Consider the following 24284-nt stretch of genomic DNA (forward strand, 5'->3'; position numbering starts at 1 on the left):
GGCTTTGACCTTTGACCTATTCTGACTGGAAATGCTCCTAAATTCGAGGGTTGAACCAGAAAACCTAACAAAGACTCTCTTTAAATCGGGCCAGAGACACAGAGCGACTTCAGCTGAATCTGAAGATCCTGCAGAAAACCGACGGTACTCAGACGACAGGATCTCCAGCAAAGTGAAGCTGTTTGATAAAATCCTGATCAGTTGAAGGGAGATTCAGTCCTCAGGTCTTGGTCATTCTGTCCGTTTTAAAGGTGAGTTTAGAGACAGTTTGTCTGATTCGCTTCTTTTCAACACCCAGAGATGAAAGAGTTGCTAAAACCAGTCCACCCAGTTCATCTGCTGAAATCCCTGATCTTCCAGTCACAACCCAAAGCTTTCAGCTCTTCACCTCCACAGATCGGAAACATGCTGCAGCGCTGCAGCAGTCCAGCTCCTGATCAGTTTTACTCTCAAGACGCCAAAATTCTGTTTCCCTCCTGATGGTCCAGTCGACCCGGTTCTACTGGACCCAGAACATCTGCTCCACCTGCAGCTGCTCTGAGTCAAACCAACCTGTTCCCCTCCTGGCCTGTGGGGGCGCTGCACCAAGAACCACTGAAGGAAACGACACAAAAACCTCTGAAGACGCTGAGAGCAACTTCCTTCTTCACCAGATGGAAACAAGATGGAGGATTTCTCTTTAGGCTAAAGACCAGGAGCCATTTCTGCTGCTAGCACTAGGCTAGCACTTAGCTTTGGTTGGATTTACCCAGAATGCCCTGCGCTGCAGTCCACTTCCAAGCAGACTGGAGACCACTCTAAAAGCAGGACTACAATGCAGGGCATTCTGGGTAAATACAACCAAAGCTAACCTGCTAGCCTAGCGCTAGCAGGAGGATGGTCGGCTACACAGACGGACCTATCAACCAACCGTCGTGTTCCCGGCGTCGGTGGAGTCCAGAATCAGATGGTCCTGAATCTCCGGACCTTTGGATGAACCTCGGGATGAACGTGAGCTGTGGGTGACCTCTGACCCCTGAACTTTCACCGTTGCATCCTCACCTCCAATTACCGACTCGCTGTGGTCTAAGTCACCTGCGTTGCTATGGTTACCGCCGTAGCTCCCTGTTCGGGTCGTCTCCCTGGAGGACAGGCGGTTCTGATCCGTTTCCTCCAGGAGGTTCTGCTCAGCCCGCTGGCTGTTGCTTGGTAACGGCTAATTTACAGCCAGCCGGTGTCGGCGCGCTTCTGCTGCTGCTGCTTTATATTTAAAGCTGCTGCAGGCAACTTCTGGGCAGCAAAGTTTAGCAACACGCCCACGTTGCTGCTGCTGTAGCTCCTGCTGCTGCAGCCGCCTCTGCTGCTTTATATTTAAAGCTGCTGCTGCTGTAGCCGCTGCTGCTGCAGCTCCTGCTGCTGCAGCCGCCTCTGCTGCTTTATATTTAAAGCTGCTGCAGCTGTAGCCGCTGCGGGTTTCAGCTCTGGAGAAAACCCGACCAGCCGGTTCCTGAACACGATGGAGGAAGCAGGAACATCCTGGACGTTTTCAAAACATCCAGTCAGCAGGACTGCTCCCTGCTCACACACACACACACACACACACACACACACACACACACACACACACACACACACACACACACACGTGATGATCGTCTCCTCCGCACCAGAGAAACGGAGGACTCCATCTCATTGTGACGACCGTCTGAGCTCTGCAGAGGGCTGAAGTTTCTCGGTTCTGAAGTGAAACTTTAACAGATTTTTTATTTAAACTCCATCCGTCCATCAGATGCTGGTTCTCCCACTCTGCCTCCTCTGTGCCGTTAATGGCCGTTTCCCGTGTGTGTGTGTGGTCTGACTGATGGCTGGTGTGTGTCAGGGCCTCTAAAGACGAGAGGGAGAAGAAAGGAGCGAGTCGGCCAAGACGGATGGATGCAGAGGCCACAGAGCATGCTCAGACGGGGGGTTAGAGGTCAGAGGTCAGGCTAATTTGCAGCTTGTTGAATGGAAGCACGTTTCGTCTGACGGATGGGTTGGGAGCCAGCTCTGGTGTTTCCACATGGATGCAGATTGTTTCGTTTTAAAGCCAAACATGACGGCATGCCGGGCCTTTGGGCGGCGGCCATCTTTGAATCCCTGGTTCAGATCCAGAGCAGACGGAGCTCAGATCACAGGATGGACGGAATCTCAGCCTGCTGGATCCCAACAGGAGCTGATGGTCGTTCAACACATTTATCAGAAACAGCCTGGGGAGGGGAAGCCGCTAAAGAAGCTAGGAGAGTCCAGATCGGCCCGGTAGAAACCGACCAGGAGACACAGAGGAGAAACTTTGACAACTTTGCTGTCGGTGCTTTGAAATTAGTGATGAGCTCCAGCAAGCTGAGCTAGCAGTTTAGCTTAGCGCTTTAGCTTGGTGGTTTAGCTTAATGCTTTAGCTCGGTGGTTTAGCTTAGCGCTTTAGCTCGGTGGTTTAGCTTAGTGCTTTAGCTCGGTGGTTTAGCTTAGTGCTTTAACTCGGTGGTTTAGCTTAATGCTTTAGCTTGGTGGTTTAGCTTTGTGGTTTAGCTTAATGCTTCAGCTTGGTGGTTTAGCTTAGCGCTTTAACTCGGTGGTTCAGCTTGTTGGGTTAGCTTAGCATGCAGTTCATTGCATCATGCAGTGATTTCCGCGTTGGGACAGACTCTCAGCATGACCTGCTGTTGCTCAGACTGATAAAATCAGTGACATGAACTCTGAACTCCTCAGTTACTACATGCTTGATCTGGTTGGGGGTCGGGGAGGTCGGCCTTGTTGCCCCCCGGGGTAACAGTAGGGGAACTCTGGGTGTGAACAACCTGAGGAGAGATTTCCTCCTGGAAACAGTTAAACCTGGAATCGTTTCCAGTTGTTCTGGATCCCTGCAGGGATTCTGGATGCAATTATTCCCAGAACCTGGTGGACTACTGTGGAAACATGTGGGACTACTGGGACCATTACTGGGACCATTACTGGGACCATTACTGGGACCATTACAGCAGTGCTGATCTTATCTGGAAAGTAGTTAGCAGAACCGTCAGCAGCCATTCTGTTCTTGGTTCTGGAAGCTGAGCAGCAGGTTTGTTCCTCGGGATTAGTGACTGGAAACCAGTCCCTCCCAGTACCTGCAGACTGGGAGCCGAACATGACAGAACTTCAGAACCGGACAGTATTTGCTGTGACCCTAACGAGGCTCGTGACCCGCAGCCTCCTGAGCACCTTCAGCTTCTGTTCCTCAGTGTGAAGGAATAATAAGGGTAAATCCAACCAAAGCTAATGTGTTAGCCTAGCGCTAGCAGCAGAAATGGCTCCTGGTCTTTAGCCTAAAGAGAAATCCTCCAACCGCTAAAATCCTCCATCTTGTTTCCATCTGGTGAAGAAGGAAGTTGCTCTCAGTGTCTTCAGAGGTTTCTGTGTCGTTTCCTTCAGTGGTTCTTGGTGCAGCGCCCCCACAGGCCAGGAGGGGAACAGGTTGGTTTGACTCAGAGCAGCTGGAGGTGGAGCAGATGTTCTGGTTCCAGTTGAACCGGGTCGACCGGACTGAAGGAGGGAAACCTCCTAAACCAATCAGAGATGAGCTGTATAGATAATGTGCCGTTTTCCTCTGTAACAGAAGTCGGAGCCTGCTGCTGATTTAACTTCAGCTGGCTGCTGAGCCTCAGGGAAACGTCTCCATGTTTCCAGACGGTACGAGCCGCAGCTCCCCGCCTCTGCTGCCTCCACAATGTGTGCATACAATGACGAACAGGTGTTTGTTCTGCATCCAGGCAGAGTTCAGCTCAGTTTAAGGCAACTTCCTGCTGTTCTACAAACAGGAATCATGTTTCCCAAGTTCATTGATCCAAGCCCATAGCATGACACAGCCTGCTGCAGCAAACATCTGGATTATTGATCTGTCTGACCACAGGCTAGCACCGTTTGCGTCGTTAGCACCGTTAGCGTCATTAGCACCATTAACGTCGTTGGCACCGTTAGCGTCGTTAGCACTGTTAACGTCGTTAGCGCCGTTGGTGTCGTTAGCACCGTTACAGTCGTTAGTGCCGTTAACGTCGTTAGCGCCGTTGGCGTCGTTAGCACCGTTAACGTCGTTAGCACCGTTAACGTCGTTAGCGCCGTTGGCGTCGTTAGCACCGTTACAGTCATTAGCGCCGTTAACGTCGTTGGCGCCGTTAGCACCGTTAGCACCGTTAGTCGTTAGCACTGTTGGAGTCGTTAGCACCGTTAGAGTCGTTAGCATGTTAGAGTCGTTAGCACCGTTAACGTCGCTGGCACCGTTAGCGTCGTTAGCACCGTTAGCGCCGTTAGCACTGTTAGCTTCCTGTTTCCTCGTTCTTTCTGGCTCTGAAGGAGTCAGCTGAGCTGCTCATAACCAAACATTCTCCTGATTTTAACTTTTCATTAACTTAGAAATTACTCCTGAATTCGTTCATCTGTTTCCTCCAGTCAGATGACTACTGGTGCTGAGCCCGGTTCTGGTTCTGGTTCTGGTTTCTTCCTGTTAAAGGGAGTTTTTCCTCTCCACTGTTGCTACTTTCACACTCAGTATGAAGTCAATGATTCATTTACTTAGAAATTGTTTAAAGTAATTTGAATAATTGAGCTTATTGTTCCGTTTGATCAGCAGGATCATCAACCTGTGTGTATTGATTGTGTATTGATTGTGTATTGATTGTGTATTGATTGAATTAAAGTGACTGTCAGGACTTTGGATTGATATTTGTTGTGCTTTTGAAAAAACAGACGGTCCTGAAGTTGGAGGAAATCGGATCCTGGAAGCTGATCTGATTTTTCTCCTCTGAATTTGTCCTGTAGTTTCGGTTGTAAGTCAAGAGGAAGTCGACTTGCTCCGTTTCTTTCTGGACGGCTGTCTGATCCGGGCCGGTTCTGTCTTCCTCTGGTCCCGTCGCCCAGCAGCAGTTCCCGCCGCGGCGCCGAGCCTGGAATGTTTCACGCCGCTTGGACGCATTTCGGGCGTTGCAGTCCGAGGACAGGCGGGAAGCCTCCAGAGAGCAGAGAGTTAAATGCTCAACGAGACGCGTCTCACCTCCAGTCCAAACCGGTCAGAACCGGATGACTCCAGTTAAACAGCTCGGTGTCCTCGGCTCCCAGAAAGCGTCTTTATCTGCTGGCCCACATTCCAGCCCAACGCGACTCGGGTCCTCATGTGAAACGGCTTTGAGGAAACTGGAAACTCGTGACCGGCTCGTCGTCAAGGTGCTGATTTTACGCTGCAGCAGAACATTTACCCAAACAGTCAGGCGGTTGACGTCCGGGCCGGTTCTGCTCCAGCTGTTCTCGGTACTGCGGCCCGGTTCAAGAACTGTGGTCCAGGATGTTTACAGCATCTATCAGCCATAGATCTACGTTTTGTTTCAAACCGTTTGAATGCAGCCAAACAATGTAAACCAGCAGTACGCGGCCGGAACCGGTGCTGCTGGAGATGAATCTGACCCGGTTGGACCGGGCCAGAACCGGCAGACGCCATGCTGATGGAAAATGGCTTCAGCCCCTGCAGGGATGGTTCTGGATCGTTTCCATGAACTGCTCAGCCCCCGGGCTTTGGGTCAGAACCGCTCTGTCCTCACCTCACAGCAGGAACCAACACCAGCTCCCTGATGGGGCTGAAGGCAGGTAGGCGGTTCTGTCCGACCCGGAGGAAACGCTCCTCCTTGTCCTGGACCCGCCTCATCAGACGGGGAGAAGCAGAACCTTCTCTAAGGCAGAACGCCTCAGACCCGACACATCGGACGCCATCTTGTTGAGTGGCTCGCAGTTTGCTTGTCTCCAGGAAATTTGCTTGGCTGAGGAATCGGAGGGAATCGTTTCCAAAGCCGCGTCGACGATGAAGCCGGAAGATTTTCCTGGAATTGGCTGAAGTCCTGCGGCTGTGGAGTTAAAATCCTCAACAAAAATACAAAACGCAAGACGAGATAAAACTTAGTGGAGACGACTCACTGGGCGAGTTCATCCTGGAGCCAGCGAGTTTCCACTCGACAGCGTCTGAAGCGATGTTCTCCATGCTGGCTTGGGGTTAGGGTAGGGTTAGGGTAGGGCTGTGGTTAGGGTAGGGTTAGGGGTAGGGTTAGGGTAGGGCTGTGGTTAGGGTAGGGTTGGGGTTAGGGTAGGGTTGGGTTGGGGTTAGGGTAGGGTTAGGACGTGGCTGGCGGCTCATTGGTCAGTCAGTGAAACCTTCTCTGATTGGTCCAAGTTCCATGTGACAAACTTTTCCAACCTTCTTTTTGTTTGTATTTCTATGTGAACAGACTCAGAGTTTCAGATGCTCACTGGGTCTGATCGACTTGAATGGGACCAGAACCAACCCTGGAGCGAATCGGACCTCCAGCTCAGCCAGGGTTCTACTGAACAGGCTCCAGTCAGCCCCCTCCTCACCGTGAGCCTCATTGTTTGGGCTCTCAGTCCCCGACACTGCAGCGCGTTGTTCAGACGTAAATCTCCGTAATGCCCCTTTAGCCTCCAGAACCACATGAAGATTAGATGAAACCTGAGCAGGCCGGAACCGGGCCGGCGTCGCGTGAAGCTCCGAGTTCTGAAACTGCTCAATCGAATCAGATTCTGCTTCCTGCTCTGCTGTCTGCTGGTTCTGAATCTGCGGTTTCCACCTGTTGACCCCTGACCCCGTGACATTTACACACATTTAGCCTAATTTAACGTAATCGATTGAAATTCGCTGCTGGACTCGTCTGGGTGGATCTGCATGGAGCTTCGGCAGCAGATCAGCTGTTCGCCGGCGGCTGCATGATTACCCATGAGCCACCAGGAGCGCCTGGCGGTTCCTGTGCTTCATGCTGATGATGTGAAGGGATGAATCACCGTCTGTCTGTTCAGCATCTACGTCCCGTCAGCGTCTGCTTTCAAAATCTACATTATTTACTCACCACGTTTCCTTAAAGTGAAATTAGTTCATGAAATGTTTTAAACCTGCAGACTTTTATCTGCTGGGGACATTTTCAGGTTTTACATGACAAGCAGAGAATCATTTGGCTGAAACTTCAAACTGGAGCTGATGAGTTCAGTTACATCAGAGCCTGGAGAGATTCAGCAAGAACCGGGCCGGCCCAACAGAACCGCAACGGAACCAACAGGTCCAACAATACCAACAGAACCATTGGAGCCAACAGAACCGAGCCGGTCCAACAGAACTCAACAAAACCATCAGAACCATCAGGACCAACGGAACCAAGCTGGTCCAACAGAACCAGGCCGGTCCAACAGAACCAAGCAGGTCCAACAATACCAACAGAACCATTGGAACAAACAAAACCAATAGAACCGAGCCGGTCCAACAGAACTCAACAAAACCACCATGGATAAATGCTGGGGGGCGGTGAGGGGCCTGGATAAATGCTGGGGGGGGGCAGTGAGGGGCCTGGGTAAATGCTGGGGGGGGGCAGTGAGGGGCCTGGGTAAATGCTGGGGAGCGGTGAGGGGCCTGGGTAAATGCTGGGGGGGGGCAGTGAGGGACCTGGGGAAATGCTGGGGGGGGGCAGTGAGGGGCCTGGGTAAATGCTGGGGAGCGGTGAGGGGCCTGGGTAAATGCTGGGGGGGGCAGTGAGGGACCTGGATAAATGCTGGGGGGGGCAGTGAGGGGCCTGGGTAAATGCTGGGGGGGGGCAGTGAGGGACCTGGATAAATGCTGGGGGGGGCAGTGAGGGGCCTGGGTAAATGCTGGGGAACGGTGAGGGACCTGGATAAATGCTGGGGGGCGGTGAGGGGCCTGGATAAATGCTGGGGGGGGCAGTGAGGGGCCTGGGTAAATGCTGGGGGGGGCGGTGGGGGGCCTGGGTAAATGCTGGGGGGGCAGTGAGGGACCTGGATAAATGCTGGGGGGGCAGTGAGGGGCCTGGGTAAATGTTGGGGGGGCGGTGAGGGACCTGGGTAAATGCTGGGGAGCGGTGAGGGACCTGGATAAATGCTGGGGGGGGCAGTGAGGGGCCTGGGTAAATGCTGGGGGGGGCAGTGAGGGGCCTGGGTAAATGCTGGGGGGGCGCTGGGCCCAACAGGGTGAGAAACTGATCTAGAGTATTAAACCACATGCTGGTATTTTCCTTGGAGCCAGATGAAGGACCGATTGCTCTCAGGTGAAGTTCTGGCTGGTCGGGACTTTCTGAAAACCCAAACTGGGAAATTTATGGCTGTGAAATAAGTTCTGATGCGTGTTCTTCGGGTCCAGCAGCGTCTGGATCCGGTTGGCTGATCAGAAGTTCAGCCTGAAGGAGCCGCGGCGTCCAGATCCAGAGCTTCTAGATGCTCTGAAGCCCAGGATGGAAAACATCCAGCTGCTCCTCTCAGCCTGGACCAGAGTTTCATCCGGAGGCAGCAGAACCGCCATCAGCCTGCAGCTCTTGCTGAAACTGACCCAGAGAAATATTTCCACTTCGAGGGAAAACTTGACTTGTGTCACATGACCTGCAGCAGCCAATCAGGCCTGGCTTTAGGATTTGCTGCACTTTGTTTTATTGATCTGTTTCCGTTTTGCTGCTCTGACGGTTTCAGACCGTCTGCACGTCCTCCCCCCAGGATTTGTCTGGTTTCGTCCCGTTTTCGGGTCGTCCCTCCAGCCGGGGAGAGAGAGAGAGGAGTCTGCACCTCCTCATTGGCTCACAGGCAGAGCAAAGTCCCTCCTTCCTCCTGAGGAGGAGGAGGAGCAGTGAGGGTGGAGGGGCAGGCGTGCAGACGTGTTGCAACAGATGGCCTGAGCAGCGGCGGCGGCACCGCTGAACTCTGGGACGGCGACAGACTGAGAGGAACGGGAGGGAAGGAGGGAGGAGGAGGTGTGGGAAAGTCAGTCTGAGGAAAACTTCCTCCTGCTGCTCCTCAGCAGGAGAACATGAGCAGAAGTTCTAGTGGATCCGTAGATTGGAGCAACAGCTACGCAGTCTGATCTTCATCTTCCACCTCCTGCCGGTCCGGTCAGAGAGGAGAACACCTGCTGAAGCCCAGAGGAGCAGAGGAGGAGCAGAGGAGGAGCAGAAGAGGAGCAGAAGAGGAGCAGGAGAAGCAGAGGAGGAGCAGGAGGAGCAGGAGGAGCAGAAGAGGAGCAGGAGGAGCAGGAGGAGCAGAAGAGGAGCAGAGGAGGAGCAGAAGAGGAGCAGAAGAGGAGCAGAAGAGGAGCAGAGGAGGAGCAGAAGAGGAGCAGGAGGCACGGCGGCAGCAGGAGGTGAGTTTCTCCTCGTTTCTCCACTTTGCTGTTTTCAGTTGTTGCTGCGTTTGTTGCTTCCTGCTGCGGAGCGTCAGCTGATCCACTGCAGGAGGAACGGAGGAGACGCCGGGCCTCCTGCAGCCCCGGGCTGTCAGGGATCATTAACACACAGAACCAGCACCAGAACCAGCACCAGAACCAGCACCAGAACCTGCATCAGAACCAGCCTCAGAACCAGCATCAGAACCAGCATTAGAACCAGAACCAGCACCAGAACCAGCATCAGCATCAGAACCAGCCTCAGAACCAGCATCAGAACCAGCATTAGAACCAGAACCAGCACCAGAACCAGCATCAGAACCAGCACCAGCATCAGAACCAGAACCGGCATCAGAACCAGCATCAGAACCAGCACCAGCCTCAGACCAAACAAACGGTTTTCCGGTGGAAAGTTTCCTCTGCTGTGGTTTAAACTGAAACTCTGAGCTGCAAACGTTCATTTTGGGTCCACAAGTTTTCACAACGGCTGGGAATGATGGCATGAATGTGATGAAGACTCTGGAGGGAGATGAAGATGAGGGTGATGGCACGGAGAAAGCAGCTCATCTGTTTGGTTTACATACACATTGATCATTGATTTATGATCAGCTGCTTCTGACAGGACTCAGTTCAGTTCGAAATGTGAATCAGTTTGAACTGAACAGTTCTTTAAGGTCTAAACTGCAGACGTGGTTGTTTAGAGGAAACCTGTTGTCCTTCCTGCTCAGGTCATAATATTCACAGTAATAATGTTTTCATTAATAATTCATTATAATTTACAACAAGCAGCAACTTTGTCATCCGACCTTCGCAGGTCCAGATCGACGCTACAGATGTTAGCATCTCAGGTTCCTCTAGAAACTGAGCTGCTGCTCATAGTTCAAACACTGAAACGTTTTAACATCAGGAGTTTGACCAGAAGCCACAAAACAAGAAACATTTTCAGTTTAAAATCTAAATAACTGAATAAATTATGAGCCCAGCAGCCTGAACTAGCATAGCTTTGCTGTGCTCCGGTTCTGGCTCTGGGTCTGGTTCTGGTTCCAGCTGTGGCTCTGGTTCCGGTTCTGGTTCCGGCTCTAGGTCCAGCTGTGGTTCTGGTTCTAGGTCCAGCTCTGGTTCTGGTTCCGGTTCTGGCTCTGGTTCCGGTTCTGGGTCTGGCTCCGGTTCTGGCTCTGGTTCCAGCTGTGGCTCTGGTTCTGGTTCCAGTTCTGGTTCCAGTTCTGGCTCTGGTTCCAGTTCTGGCTCTGGTTCCAATTCTTGTTCCAGCTCTGGTTCTGAGTCTGGTTCTGGTTCCAGTTCTGGCTCTGGTTCCAGTTCTGGCTCTGGTTCCAATTCTTGTTCCAGCTCTGGTTCTGAGTCTGGTTCTGGTTCCAGTTCTGGCTCTGGTTCCAGCTGTGGCTCTGGTTCCAGTTCTGGTTCCAGTTCTGGTTCTGGTTCCAGTTCTGGCTCCAGTTCTGACTCTGGTTCCAGCTGTGGCTCCGGTTCCGGCTCTGGTTCCAGCTCCAGCTCCAGTTCTGGTTCCAGCTCCGGTTCTGGTTCCAGCTCCAGCTCTGGTTCCGGTCTGCATCAGAACCAGACCCAGACATGGAGAATCACCCATTCAGCTCCTCTGAACCTCGTCGGTTTAAAGCTGCTTTAGATTAACAGGATCTTCTATGATTTAATCTGGATTAAAACTTTTCATTTCGTTGTTTTATTTGAACTGCTGTGTTTCTGAAATGTTCTGCACAAATAAATTTGACTCCGAGGAAAAATAATGATACACGATATATCGGCAGTAACATCGGTATCGGCCGATATTGGTCAGAATCGCTGCAGTAAGTAAAACCAGGCTGAAATTAACAACCAATGTTTGTTTCCATCTTGTTGCCGTTTGTTTCTTTCCAAAGGTGTGAAAACATTATAATAATAATTATAATTCATATAATATCAGTAAATATCGGTTATTGGCCCAGACAGCAGGATTATAGTCGGATATCGATATCGGCCCAGATTTTCATATCGGTGCGTCCCAGAAAGAAACCAACATTAATTAAACATAACATCAGTTTTTATTTACATTCTGCTGAACATTAGATGCTAAAACATATTTCTACTGCTCTTAATAACCAATAAAATCACATTTCATGTCGATGTTTACTCTGGTATTTAGATGATCAAGCTCTGAGAGGCTGGAAGGCCTCGGTGTCATCACCCTAACCTTTGGCTCCTGTGCTGCAGCGCAGAACTGAACCCGGTCAGCGGTTCTGTTGGGACGGGAACCTGATTCGGCCAGGATGAATCTGTGTTTAACAGAATCACGTTGAGTCTGAACTGGATGGAGCCAACGGTTCATTTCATCTCTCTGTTTTGGCTTTTTGCTGATTTTCTCTCGGTTCTGTAGAGAAACAAGGATTTGACAGGCAAGCCCGGATATTAGCCCGGGGCTCCGGGCTGGGGCCCCGGGTTGGGGCCCCGGGGCTCCGGGCTGGGGCCCCGGGTCACCGGGCTGGGGCCTTGGGGCTCCGGGTTGGGGCCCCGGGGCTCCAGGCTGGGGCCCCGGGTCACCGGGCTGGGGCCTTGGGGCTCCGGGTTGGGGCCCCGGGGCTCCAGGCTGGGGCCCCGGGTCACCAGGCTGGGGCCTTGGGGCTTCGGGGGCCTCGACCGATGCTTTGTGTTTCTGTGAAAGTCAGAATACCTTAATTTCATCACTCGCCAAGAGGATTTTAGCGGCGCTGTTGAAAAACTGTCTGATTTGTTCTGGCAAACGTCCATCTTGGATGCTTAATTGTTATTGGTCCAAATTGGACGCTTCTTACGCAAGGGGGCGGGGCATCAGGGAGGGATTTCTCAAGATGGCGGACAATAGAAAGTATGACAGCGGAGCGCAGGAAGGAAAGTAAAAGAAGAGCGGGACGGAGAGGTGATGAAGAAAATATACAAGCTAACGGGGATTTTTTAAAAACCGGACATGGAACCGAACCATAATTTTTCTCCGCTTCTCAAAACGTTAGCCTGGCTAACAGCGGCTCTACGGTCCACCGGAACCTGGATCTGGGTCTGATCTGATGCTTACGGTGGAGCTTTCGGGTTCGGGTGTTCGGGCTGGCTGAAGCAGGGAGCTGTCCAGAAAATATGGATGTTGATTTTAAAGGAACATCTTCCCAAACATCAGAAATGATTCCTCTCTGAAAGCGGTGAGTACGTCCACAGGCTGTTATCCTCCTTCTGGGTTTTAGCAACGGTGCTAAAAGTCAGTGATGCTTTGAAACGGATTTCCTGACTGCAAAAAAGCAACAGGACGATTCAAAGAGAAAGAAAACAGCGAAAGTCTCAGAAAAGTAAAGCCACTGCTCTGCTCGCTCGATGCGATCTTTAAAAAGCGGAGCTAGCTTTAGCCTCCAGCTAGCAGCGGCGGCAGGAACTAGCACCAGGTTGGCGCATGCGCGTCCTGCCCTGACACGGAGCGACATCCGGTCATCACTGAACAAACGTTTTGGCTGTGAGGGGAAATAACCTGATGATTACAGAGATTCAGATGATAAAACTTGAAAGAGGGAGATGAAGATGAAAAAAGATAAAAATGAAGGATAAATAAATACAGTATGTATAGGATGAATAGACAACACTGTCCAGTTTTTCTTCCTTAGGAATGTTCTGTCTAATATGTAAATATATTCAAGACGTTCAAGTACTTTAAGAATTAGTAAATGTATTTTGTTTAGTAATGATCTTCACATTGATTAGTTATCAACTGTTCTACAGAAAAATTGCTATTAGAAATAAAAAGCAGCATCAACCCGACTTGCTTAATTTTTTTGTGTCTGTGTGCAAAACATAGCGAAAAAGTGACTAAGTAGGCAACTATAGGGTGACTGTTGTAAACTGAGCAAATGGAGAGTTGACCTGGGGGGCAGGACTGTCTATTGGCCGCCTGTCATGGCGGAGCAAAGGTTGGCCCTCTGTCATGGCGGAGCAAAGGTTGGCCCTCTGTCATGGCGGACCAAAGGTTGGCCCTCTGTCATGGCGGACCAAAGGTTGGCCCTCTGTCATGGCGGAGCAACGGTTGGCCCTCTGTCATGGCGGAGCAAAGGTTGGCCCTCTGTCATGGCGGAGCAAAGGTTGGCCCTCTGTCATGGCGGAGCAACGGTTGGCCCCTCTGTCATGGCGGAGCAACGGTTGGCCCCTCTGTCGTGGCGGACCAAAGGTTGGCCCTCTGTCATGGCGGAACAAAGGTTGGCCCCCTGTCATGGCGGACCAAAGCTGGTTCTGGCCGTGGGGCCCGGACGCTGGTTCTGGCCGTGGGGCCCAGACGCTGGTTCTGGCCCTGGGGCCCACATGCTGGTTCAGGCCCTGGGGCCCAGACGCTGGTTCTGGCCGTGGGGCCCAGACGCTGGTTCAGGCCCTGGGGCCCGGACGCTGGTTCAGGCCCTGGGGCCCAGACGCTGGTACAGGCCGTGGGGCCCGGACGCTGGTTCTGGCCGTGGGGCCCAGACGCTGGTTCTGGTCGTGGGGCCCAGACGCTGGTTCAGGCCGTGGGGCCTGGACGCTGGTTCTGGCCGTGGAGCCCGGATGTTGGTTCAGGCCCTGGGGCCCAGACGCTGGTTCTGGCCGTGGGGCCCAGACGCTGGTTCTGGCCGTGGGTCCCAGACGCTGGTTCTGGCCGTGGGGCCCAGACGCTGGTTCTGGCCGTGGGGCCCAGACGCTGGTTCTGGCCGTGGGGCCCGGACGCTGGTTCTGGCCGTGGGGCCCAGACGCTGGTTCTGGCCGTGGGACCCAGACGCTGGTTCTGGCCGTGGGGCCCAGACGCTGGTTCTGGCCGTGGGGCCCGGACGCTGGTTCTGGCCGTGGGGCCCAGACGCTGGTTCTGGCCGTGGGACCCTCACCCTGTGGACAGGAACTGGTTCTGAACTGGAGCTTCAGTCCATTTATCAGCAGCAGATTATTTACAAGAGGAACAAATTGAAATGAATAAAGAGGAAAATTCAAACTGATTAACTCCTAGGAAACGGAAATGTAATTATAATGACTCCTGGTGAAGTTAGCCAAGTTCTAAATACTGACTCTGTCACATAAATCACTCAGATATAAAGCATATAAACGGTGACCAACCGGCGCAAACGAGCAGAAACACAATGCAAACGCATGAATGAAGGAAACTCCAAAACAAATGCAACAGCAGAACGTTGTCACTGTAGGAAGCACAAGAAAAATGAAAAATGCTGCAAATGGCAAAAAACAGGAAGCATAAAACTTATTCCACAGAACAGAAGTCCTCCAGGCCAGCAGGGGGAGTGTGGAGTAAGAAATATCACCTAAGTAAATGTATTCCGTTCTGTAATATTGTATAAAACTGCATTATTGAAACAAAACCTTTTGTTTCTTTAATTTTGTCTGGACATCCTGTACGGTGGCCGACTCCCCCTAGTGGTTTGGAGGACAGCATTTTCTGTTTTTGCTTCTATTTCTTGTGTTTGCAGCATTTTTGTGTTGCATTTATTTTGTTAATTGTATGTTTTGGCTTCTGTTTTATGAAATTTGAGCTTTTTTGTTTGCTGTGGTTTTCGGCTGCATTTGAAGTTTCCTGTTTTTTCCTGTTTTTTTCCTGTTTTGGAGTTTCCTGTTTTTTCCTGTTTTTTCTTGTTTTCTGTTTTGGAGTTTCCTGTTTTTTTTTTTCTGTTTTGGAGTTTCCTGTTTCCTGTTTGCTGCACATTTGGACTCGTCAGCATAGAAAATTCTCCTGAACTTCTAAAAAGTGAGGAATGGACTGAAAACGATCCAGATTTCATCGAACGTCTTATTTTCATGTTTAGCAGCAGGACGTTTGGCTGCGTAACTCTGGTAAAACGTCTCAACCAGCAGAGCAGGAAGTCCGGCCCGGCCCGGCCCGGCTCGGCTCGGCCTGGCCCGGCTCGGCCCGGCCCGGCTCGGCCCGGCTCTCGGTTCTGCTCTCGGCTCCTGATAGGTTTGGTTCAGATGTTTGAAACTCGAGTTAAAATGAAGAAACTAAACGTTTCTTCATTTCCTCGCCGTCTTTCTCCAGACCTCTGGTCGCCGTCGGTGTTTTTCTGGACCGGCCGGTCGGACCGCTCAGGGCGGGTTCTGTTCAGAGCCTGAGGAGAACTGAGAGTTGGATCAGAACCTGCAGGGTTGAGCTGAACCAAACACACACACACTGTTGCTTCATGGCTGTGGAATGAGGCGCGGTGATTATCGATCCGCTGGGTATCGATCGGTCAGAGTTGAGCCTCTGCAGACGTTCGGTTTCTGACTTCGGTCCAAAGTGAAATAAAAACGGAAGCAGCTGCAGGACGGAGTGTGGTGATGATGATGATGATGAAGGCTGCCGTACTTTGACCTTTTGACCCCGTGTTTGATTGTCTCTGCTGCATCAGAGGTCACGACCTCCGATGGATTTAAACTTTAAACTTCGGTCTGAGCCGACGTGACAACAGGAAGATTATTGACGATTAACTTCACAACGTATGATTTATTCTGATTTAATTGTTTATTTAGTTATTGTTAAATTAGTTTTATTCTGTTTTTAATTTTAATATGTGGAGCCAAACCATCAGCCTGTTGAGGCGACGCAGCCTGGATTATCGTTTCTCGCTGTGTTCATATTTATTCCCACATCACGGTTGAAGACGTGAAGGAGAAACTTCCTGCATGTGGAGCAGGAGAGGGAGAAGTTCAGCAAGGAAATCTGATAAAATCCCTGAAAACATGAACTTCTGTTTAAAGGACCAGATATTTAATCATGTTTGTCTTGTTTCTGCCTCTTCTGAAGCTCTGCTGGTTTTGTTGTTTCTCAGAGAACCAAAGAAGCCCACAGACAGGAAATGATGTTTGCTGGTTAGCAGACAGGAAATGATGTTTGCTGGTTAGCAGACAGGAAATGATGAGCGCGCTCAGGACCTGTTGCAGAAACCTGATGCATGCTCAGGTTTTTTCCTCACCTTCGGGTTGTGATTCAGACGTTCGTCCTTCCAGGTCCGACATCGCAGAACCGCCTCCTGCAGCTAACAGCTAGCTGCTAACGGCTAGCTGCTAACGGCTAAGAGCTAGCAGTTAGGTCCAGGTGCTGACTTGGTCTGCATGTGTTCCAGGTCTCTACCTGGTCCAGACTGAATGTTTTGTTTTTTGTCCTGACTTGATTCTCATCTGGACTGCAGTAACCGCTGCAGCCTTGAGGGGGCGCTGGCACGCTAACTGTGGCTGCAGCGTTTCTGTTTCCTTCTCACCAGCGTCACATAAATCAGCTCATAAATCTCTGCCGCCTTAATTGTCCTTCTCACTCAGCTTCATTTGGCCGAAGGTCGGTTCGCCGGCGTCGGGTTTGTCTTTAAACGCCTCTGATTGGATCTCGCTCGGCTCCTTTGCTCGCATTAGGATCCCCCCCTCCGTCTTACTGAGGCAGAATTGATGAAATTGGTAATCGTTATAGACTGCTGCTTGGCGCGGCCGACCTTCAGAGGAGGAGGGATGCTGAGGTTCAGCTTTTTAAAGGGAGTAAATTCCTCCCGGTTTGCAAACCCAGCTAAAGTCCATTTCTGGTGTTTAAAGTGTTGCACGGATCTGTAGTTTGACGCCAGGTTTCCACATGTTGAATGAGACTCAGCCTGGTTGGTTCTGATGGTTCTGTCTGGACTGTGAGCTTCGGCCCGTTTGTTAGCATTCACTGCATTAGCCGCTAGCTACCCGCGTGAATTCACACTCGGGACGGAATTGTTGATTGGTTCCGAATTGGTGGAGGCAGCCATGTTGGTTAGTTGCTAGCATTTTAGCGGCTAACGGGAGGTTGAGCCGTCCATCAATACTTCGGTGCTGCTGAGTGGAGATTTATGAAGCTTTTTAAAAGCCTCCCAAACATCAGAGTTCAAATCCTCAAAGTGAAGCCAGTCCATCGTCTGAGAGCAAATCATGGAAACCTCCACCAAAGTGGGCGGAGCCAGCAGACGCTGAGGGGCGGGGCTAAGTGTGGGGATGTTGGCGTGGGTTTGGGCAGGGTGAGGGAAAGCGTTGTTGCTAACTCAGTGACTTTTTATGCTATACTCAGGGCCGCAACTACACGTTATTCAGGTGGATGCGAAAACATAAATCCCCCCACCCCCCAAGGAAGGAACGTCAGGGTGAAGGAGCGTAGAAAATATATGCTCGCTCTACCTCTACCCCCCCCCCCCCAAGGCGACAATACGTGAAAGGTAAAACTTGCTACATTTACCTCGTTATGTGCGCGAGGTGAAGGGGCGTAAGGTGGCTGAAGTGTATGGGAGAACATCATTGGCGCGCCGCCCCCTCCAGACGGGGTTTTGGCGCCCCCTCTGGTGCTGCGCCCCTATGCGCTGCATATGCCACTGGCTATACTTGGGGACTTTTCAGACCATCTAGCAGCAGATCTGAAGTTTGTTGTTGACATGATGAACGACTGAATGAACTAAATGAACTAGTTCTCACTGAACACTGAGAACTGGGGTGAACCAAGCTAAAACTACGAGTGCAGGTATAAAGTTAAAGTCATGTTGGTCTGTAAGTTATGAAGAAATTTCTTAAATGCTGCAAGAAATGTTTTCATAAATGTTGAACAGAACGTAACTTTGCCCGTATTTGCTTGAGGAACTGTTTGGACGTCAGTGGGATTTCTAACTGAACGTTCATTAAATACGCAGAAGAGACAAAGTTTAATTTTTTGTTTGATTTGTCATGGAGGTCAGATGCTCAGGTTTTCCTGCCTCAGGTCGTTTTACGGCGCTGAGGTCGCGTGTTTCCCACCGATACGGCCAAGCCAACAGGTAGTTGGATTTCTGCTGACCGTCGTTCTTCACCATCCGTTCTGGTCGGCGTTTTTCACTCCTGATCGCAGGAAATGCAAATAAATACACACACTTTGCCTTAACTGAAAGCAAACGGTTCATAGTTTAAAGATAAATACATGAAGTGTGAGTGGAGCTCAGCTGCAGTCCAGAAACTGGAAGGGAATCTGATCTAAAGCCCAGAAAGATGAGAATGAAATGTATTTTTACCAGACATCAACAGGAAGAGATGATTCATACGATGGACTGACTTCTGACAGAGTTTTACTGCAGCATTGTAACAAGATAAATCCCAACTCTGTGCTTTGCTTCGTTTGTGGCTGAGATGAAAAGCTTGTGAAACGTTGAACTGAAATCTCTGAATGTGTTTGAGGAACATCTCTTCTGAGTGTTTGGTGATGAAGAGCAGCGGCGGCATCATCATCATCATCATCATCATCTCACGATGCATCAGCAGCCAGCCGTAAACCCACACAGCGACGGCAGCGAGTTAAACTCTGCAGCGGCGTCTCTGGGAGAGCTGCAGATCAGGTCGCTGTGTTCCTGTGGATCCATTAGCCGGAGCAGAGTGATCCACTCTGACACAACGAGGTGAAGAGGAGCAGCAGGAGGCAGGGAAATGAGCGTCAGATGAAGGTCACGGACGATTTCCGCGTCTCCGGGGGGGAAAACCTGTTGGTGGTCATGCAGACAGACAGACAGCATCCCAAAATAATCCCCTGTGTAGCTGTTAGCTTCTTCATCTCACCGAGGAACGGCCCCATAAACTGAAGGGTAAATATCACCAGGAGCTGTTAGACCCAAATAAATGATCGTCTCTGAGGAATTTAACAACTAGACTAGAGGGAGCATCCAGCCTGAGCTTCACACACCTTCATCGTGCCCCAGTAAGGTTCCCCAACATTGTGCAACGTTTTACCTGAACATCTCACCCCGAGGTTCTGTCTCATAACTGTTGTCCAACATTCCACTCGGATGCCAAACCTGAGTCACACACCAGCTTTCTGCATCACACCTTGACTTTATTACTCAACCCTGACGTTGTACACATCACTGTTCTCCAACATTCAGATCCAACATTCAGATCCAACATTCAGATCGTGCCCAGCACGTAGATCCAACCCAACACGTAGATCAAACCCAATACGTAGATCGTACTCATAGATCCAACCCAGCACGTAGATCCAACCCAATACGTAGATCGTACTCATAGATCCAACCCAATACGTAGATCGTACCCATAGATCCAACCCAATACGTAGATCGTACCCATAGATCCAACCCAATACGTAGATCGTACCCGTAGATCCAACCCAGCACGTAGATCGTACCCATCACGTAGATCGTACACGTAGATCCAACCCAATACGTAGATCGTACTCATAGATCCAACCCAATACGTAGATCGTACCCATAGATCCAACCCAGCACGTAGATCGTACCCATCACGTAGATCGTACCCATAGATCCAACCCAATACGTAGATCGTACCCATAGATCCAACCCAGCACGTAGATCATACCCGTAGATTGTACCCAGCACGTAGATCCAACCCAATACGTAGATCGTACCCATAGATACAACCCAGCACGTAGATCGTACCCATCACGTAGATCGTACCCATAGATCCAACCCAATACGTAGATCGTACCCATAGATCCAACCCAATACGTAGATCGTACCCATAGATCCAACCCAGCACGTAGATCGTACCCAGCATGTAGATCCAACCCAGCACGTAGATCGTACCCATCACGTAGATCGTACCCATAGATCCAACCCAGCACGTAGATCATACCCGTAGATTGTACCCAGCACGTAGATCCAACCCAATACGTAGATCGTACCCGTAGATTGTACCCATAGATCCAACCCAATACGTAGATCGTACCCATAGATCCAACCCAATACATAGATCGTACCCATAGATCCAACCCAATACGTAGATCGTACCCATAGATCCAACCCAGCACGTAGATCCTACCCAACACGTAGATCGTACCCAGCATGTAGATCCAACCCAGCACGTAGATCGTACCCATCACGTAGATCGTACCCATAGATCCAACCCAATACGTAGATCGTACCCATAGATCCAACCCAATACGTAGATCCAACCCAATACGTAGATCGTACCCATAGATCCTACCCAACACGTAGATCGTACCCAGTGCGTAGATCGTACCCAGCTCGGGTTCTACCTAACGTTGTACCCCAGCATCGTACCCAGCATGTAGATCGTACCCAGCACGTAGATCGTACCCAGCTCGGGTTCTACCTAACGTTGTACCCCAGCATCGTACCCAGCATGTAGATCGTACCCAGCACGTAGATCGTACCCAGCACGTAGATCGTACCCAGCTCGGGTTCTACCCAACGTTGTACCCCAGCATCGTACCCAGACAACATTCCCCGGCGTCGTACTGAACATCAACATCTTCCCCCAGTGTTTTAGCGCAGCGTCAGTCCAACCCAGTGCCGTTCCTCGACCTCAGAAAATGATCTGATAGATCCATTGATCACTACAAGATGAACTCAGAGAGACGGTCTGATCAGTTTCTATCCTTTAGATCAAAACTGCACATTTCCAAACATGACATGAAGAGCAGGCGACTAACAAGCTAACGCCGACGTTAGCATTAGCATGATGAGCATCGTTGGGGGTTGATGTCAGAATGTCTGCTGGTTTCTCTCCAGGCGTCAGTCTCTGGTTGGATCGTTGGTATGAAAATGTCATGATTGTTTGTGTTTGGATTATTTCTGGGTCTCTACTGTTGGTACTGCAGGTTTTCCATACAGTTGCTGTCTGTGTTCAGTTTCTGTTATTTCTCTGCGGATTTTAGTTTAGACTCATTTTTACAGTTTTTACCGTCTGTTTGTGAATCCTTTGGTTCATCCTGAGTTTTTATTCTTCAGCAATTCCTCTGATTAAACTATTATTAGGATATTTTCCTGTTAAAATATCAACCAGGACATGAGACCGATTGTTAATTTATCTCCTTAAGAAGATTTCTGCTCTGTTTAAAAGACTCGCGTGATGAATGACCGGCTGAAATCCAATCATTTTGCTGCTTCAGTGTTTTACCTTCAGGCAGCCAATCAGAGTTTGGAGAAAGAAAATGGCTGAAATATTAAAATGATTGTGGATTAAATGTTTCAGACGGAGCTTCAGCCTCCGATGATCTGAAGCAGAAACGGATGAATCTTCATCTGAGCTGCTGGAGAGAAGAGAGAACAGAGTCTGACCTGCGGCTCCTCTTCCTCCTCCTCCTCCTCCTCTTCCTCCCACGTCGCCCTCGGTGACCTGCTGGCGCCTCCTTGTGTGTCTGGAGGCGTCGGTGCAGCATCCGTCGATACGAAGCAGAAACTGGAGACGGACTCGGACGGTTCTGATCCTTCAGCGGTCCGACTGACGCTCCCTGTCAGCCGCCATGTTCCTGCTGCTTCACGCCGTTTCTGCCATTTGCTTTGTTTGAAATTTTACTTTGAAGCAAAGTTTTCCAAGCAAACTTTGTGAGACAGAAGCTCATTTTTAATCTGTCGTTTCCTGACCTTCAGTCAAACCAGCGCAAACATCCATGGAAACCACTGGGTGGACTGGGAACGCTTGGCTTCTAACAACTTTGGATAAATTTCCTCATTTCTGCAGCAGAACGAGGAGAAAAGACTAAAACTGTTAGGAACACGAGCAAAAATACATGAAATGTATATTTGAGCGATTTTTGAATCATCCTGGTGGCGTCATGTAACGGTTATTTGTAGAGCTAAATTATATATAATATAATTAATCAGTGGGTGTTAAAACGTTTCATTAATGACCTGAACGAGTCGCTGAATGTTTTCTAACAGCCTTTTTTATTTATTGATGGTAGAATCTGAATGTAGATTCTGTCCTGTAGCGACTTCACTGATTTCACTTTTAAAAGTTTATATATAATTAAAACGGGAAACAGAACTGCTGACGACTTCCAACACAGAACTGTCACCAGAAAACTAATCATTTCTGGATAAAGAAGAAAAGTTTCCTCCATCCATCCATTTTCTTGCACCCTGGTCCCTCAGTGGGGTCGGGAGGGTTGCTGGTTCCTCTCCAGCTAATGTTTCGGGTGAGAGGCGGGGTCACCTGGACGGGTCACCTGGACGGGTCGCCAGTCTGTTGCAGGGCAACACAGAGACACACAACCATACACACACACACACACACACCTAGGGGCAATTTAGAGAGACCAGTTAACCTGACAGTCATGTTTTTGGACTGTGGGAGGAAACCGGAGTACCTGGAGAAAACCCACCATGCACAGGGAGAACATGGAGACTCCATGCAGAAAGACCGGGAATCGAACCCAGAACCTTCTTGCTGCAAGGCAACAGCTCTACCCACTGCACCACTGTGCAGTGGGTAGAGCTGCACAGTGCACAGAAAAGTTTCCTAATGTTCAAAATAAAAATGTGGTTTTGAGTTGATGGAGATTAATCTGATTTAAAGTTTGTAGAATATTTTCTTTACCACAGATTTCTGTCTTTTTCTTTCCACCTCGGATCAGAACCGGTTGAAGTCGACCTGCAGTTTGTTTCTCTGTGTTTTTATTCCCATTATTCGGTTATTAGGAACTTGAGCTCCAATAACCAGCTTTAGAAACATTCCCCACCTTTTCTCCGGCCGGAGACGTTTCAGAGCCGGGCCGGTCCAGAACCCAGTCCGTCTGGAGGTCAGGTCCAGGTGAGAACCTCCACGGCCCGGCCTCGTTATCCAGCTGCCCCCCTCCGGCCCCCGCCCCCCCGTTTGGACCACCGTCCCGGCTAATTGGAGGCGCTGCATCGCCTCTCCCCGGAGCCTTTTGCTCTTTCTGTTTCTTTTCCACAAACCCAGTGGGAACTGGCAGCTCTGAGCGGATCGGGAGGCGAGGCAGAAAGTCATTACTTCAGTGTGTGTGTGTGTGTGTGTGTGTGTGTGTGTGTGTGGGTGTGTGTGTGTGTGCGTGTGTGTGTGTGTAATCCCAGCATCAGTATGCTGCTCAGGCTTCGCAGCAGAAGGAGGAAATTGAAGAGAGGGAGAAAGAGAGGAGGGCGAGTCCAGCATGAAGCTCTTTTGATTACAGATGGTAAATGTGCCTCCATCGTTTTCTCACTCCGGGGGTTCAGGCGACGTGTGTGTGTGTGTGTGTGTGTGTGTGTGTGTGTGTGTGTGTGTGTGTGTGTGTGTGTGTGTGTGTGTGTGTGTGTGTGTGTGTGTGTGTGTGTGTGTGTGTGTGTGTGTGTGTGTGTTTGGGTTTTATTAGCCGGGTCACACGGGTCGACTCAGAACACTGAACCACCTGAAGCTTCATTAGATTCTATCATCCGAGCTCCGAGACGAGCAGATCTTCATCATCACCTCTGCTCCTCTTCATCATCACCTCTGCTCCTCTTCATCGCCACCTCTGCTCCTCTTCATCGCCACCTCTGCTCCTCTTCATCGCCACCTCTGCTCCTCTTCATCGCCACCTCTGCTCCTCTTCATCACCACCTCTGCTCCTCTTCATCACCACCTCTGCTCCTCTTCATCACCACCTCTGCTCCTCTTCATCATCACCTCTGCTCCTCTTCATCACCACCTCTGCTCCTCTTCATCATCACCTCTGCTCCTCTTCATCACCACCTCTGCTCCTCTTCATCATCACCTCTGCTCCTCTTCATCACCACCTCTGCTCCTCTTCATCACCACCTCTGCTCCTCTTCATCACCACCTCTGCTCCTCTTCATCACCACCTCTGCTCCTCTTCATCACCACCTCTGCTCCTCTTCATCACCACCTCTGCTCCTCTTCATCACCACCTCTGCTCCTCTTCATCACCACCTCTGCTCCTCTTCATCACCACCTCTGCTCCTCTTCATCACCACCTCTGCTCCTCTTCATCACCACCTCTGCTCCTCTTCATCACCACCTCTGCTCCTCTTCATCATCACCTCTGCTCCTCTTCATCACCACCTCTGCTCCTCTTCATCATCACCTCTGCTCCTCTTCATCATCACCTCTGCTCCTCTTCATCACCACCTCTGCTCCTCTTCATCACCACCTCTGCTCCTCTTCATCATCACCTCTGCTCCTCTTCATCACCACCTCTGCTCCTCTTCATCGCCACCTCTGCTCCTCTTCATCATCACCTCTGCTCCTCTTCATCATCACCTCTGCTCCTCTTCATCACCACCTCTGCTCCTCTTCATCATCACCTCTGCTCCTCTTCATCACCACCTCTGCTCCTCTTCATCATCACCTCTGCTCCTCTTCATCATCACCTCTGCTCCTCTTCATCATC

The 24284-nt window shown here is 50.4% G+C and overlaps 1 protein-coding gene across 2 annotated transcripts in view; it reads left to right on the forward strand.

Moving 5' to 3' along the window:
- Positions 1–8044: 8044 nt before the first annotated feature.
- The window catches only part of sulf2b (sulfatase 2b), a 65597-nt gene continuing 49357 nt past the window's right edge, over positions 8045–24284 (forward strand). For both annotated transcript variants that reach the window (XM_081609359.1, XM_081609360.1), the window contains exon 1: positions 8045–9172. The gene's annotated coding sequence lies outside the window, so the exon portion shown is untranslated. The remainder of the gene's footprint in view (positions 9173–24284) is intronic.

This window comes from Poecilia reticulata, chromosome 7 (genome assembly GCF_904066995.2).
Source record: "Poecilia reticulata chromosome 7, P_reticulata-male-v2, whole genome shotgun sequence".
Lineage (NCBI taxonomy): Eukaryota > Metazoa > Chordata > Actinopteri > Cyprinodontiformes > Poeciliidae > Poecilia > Poecilia reticulata.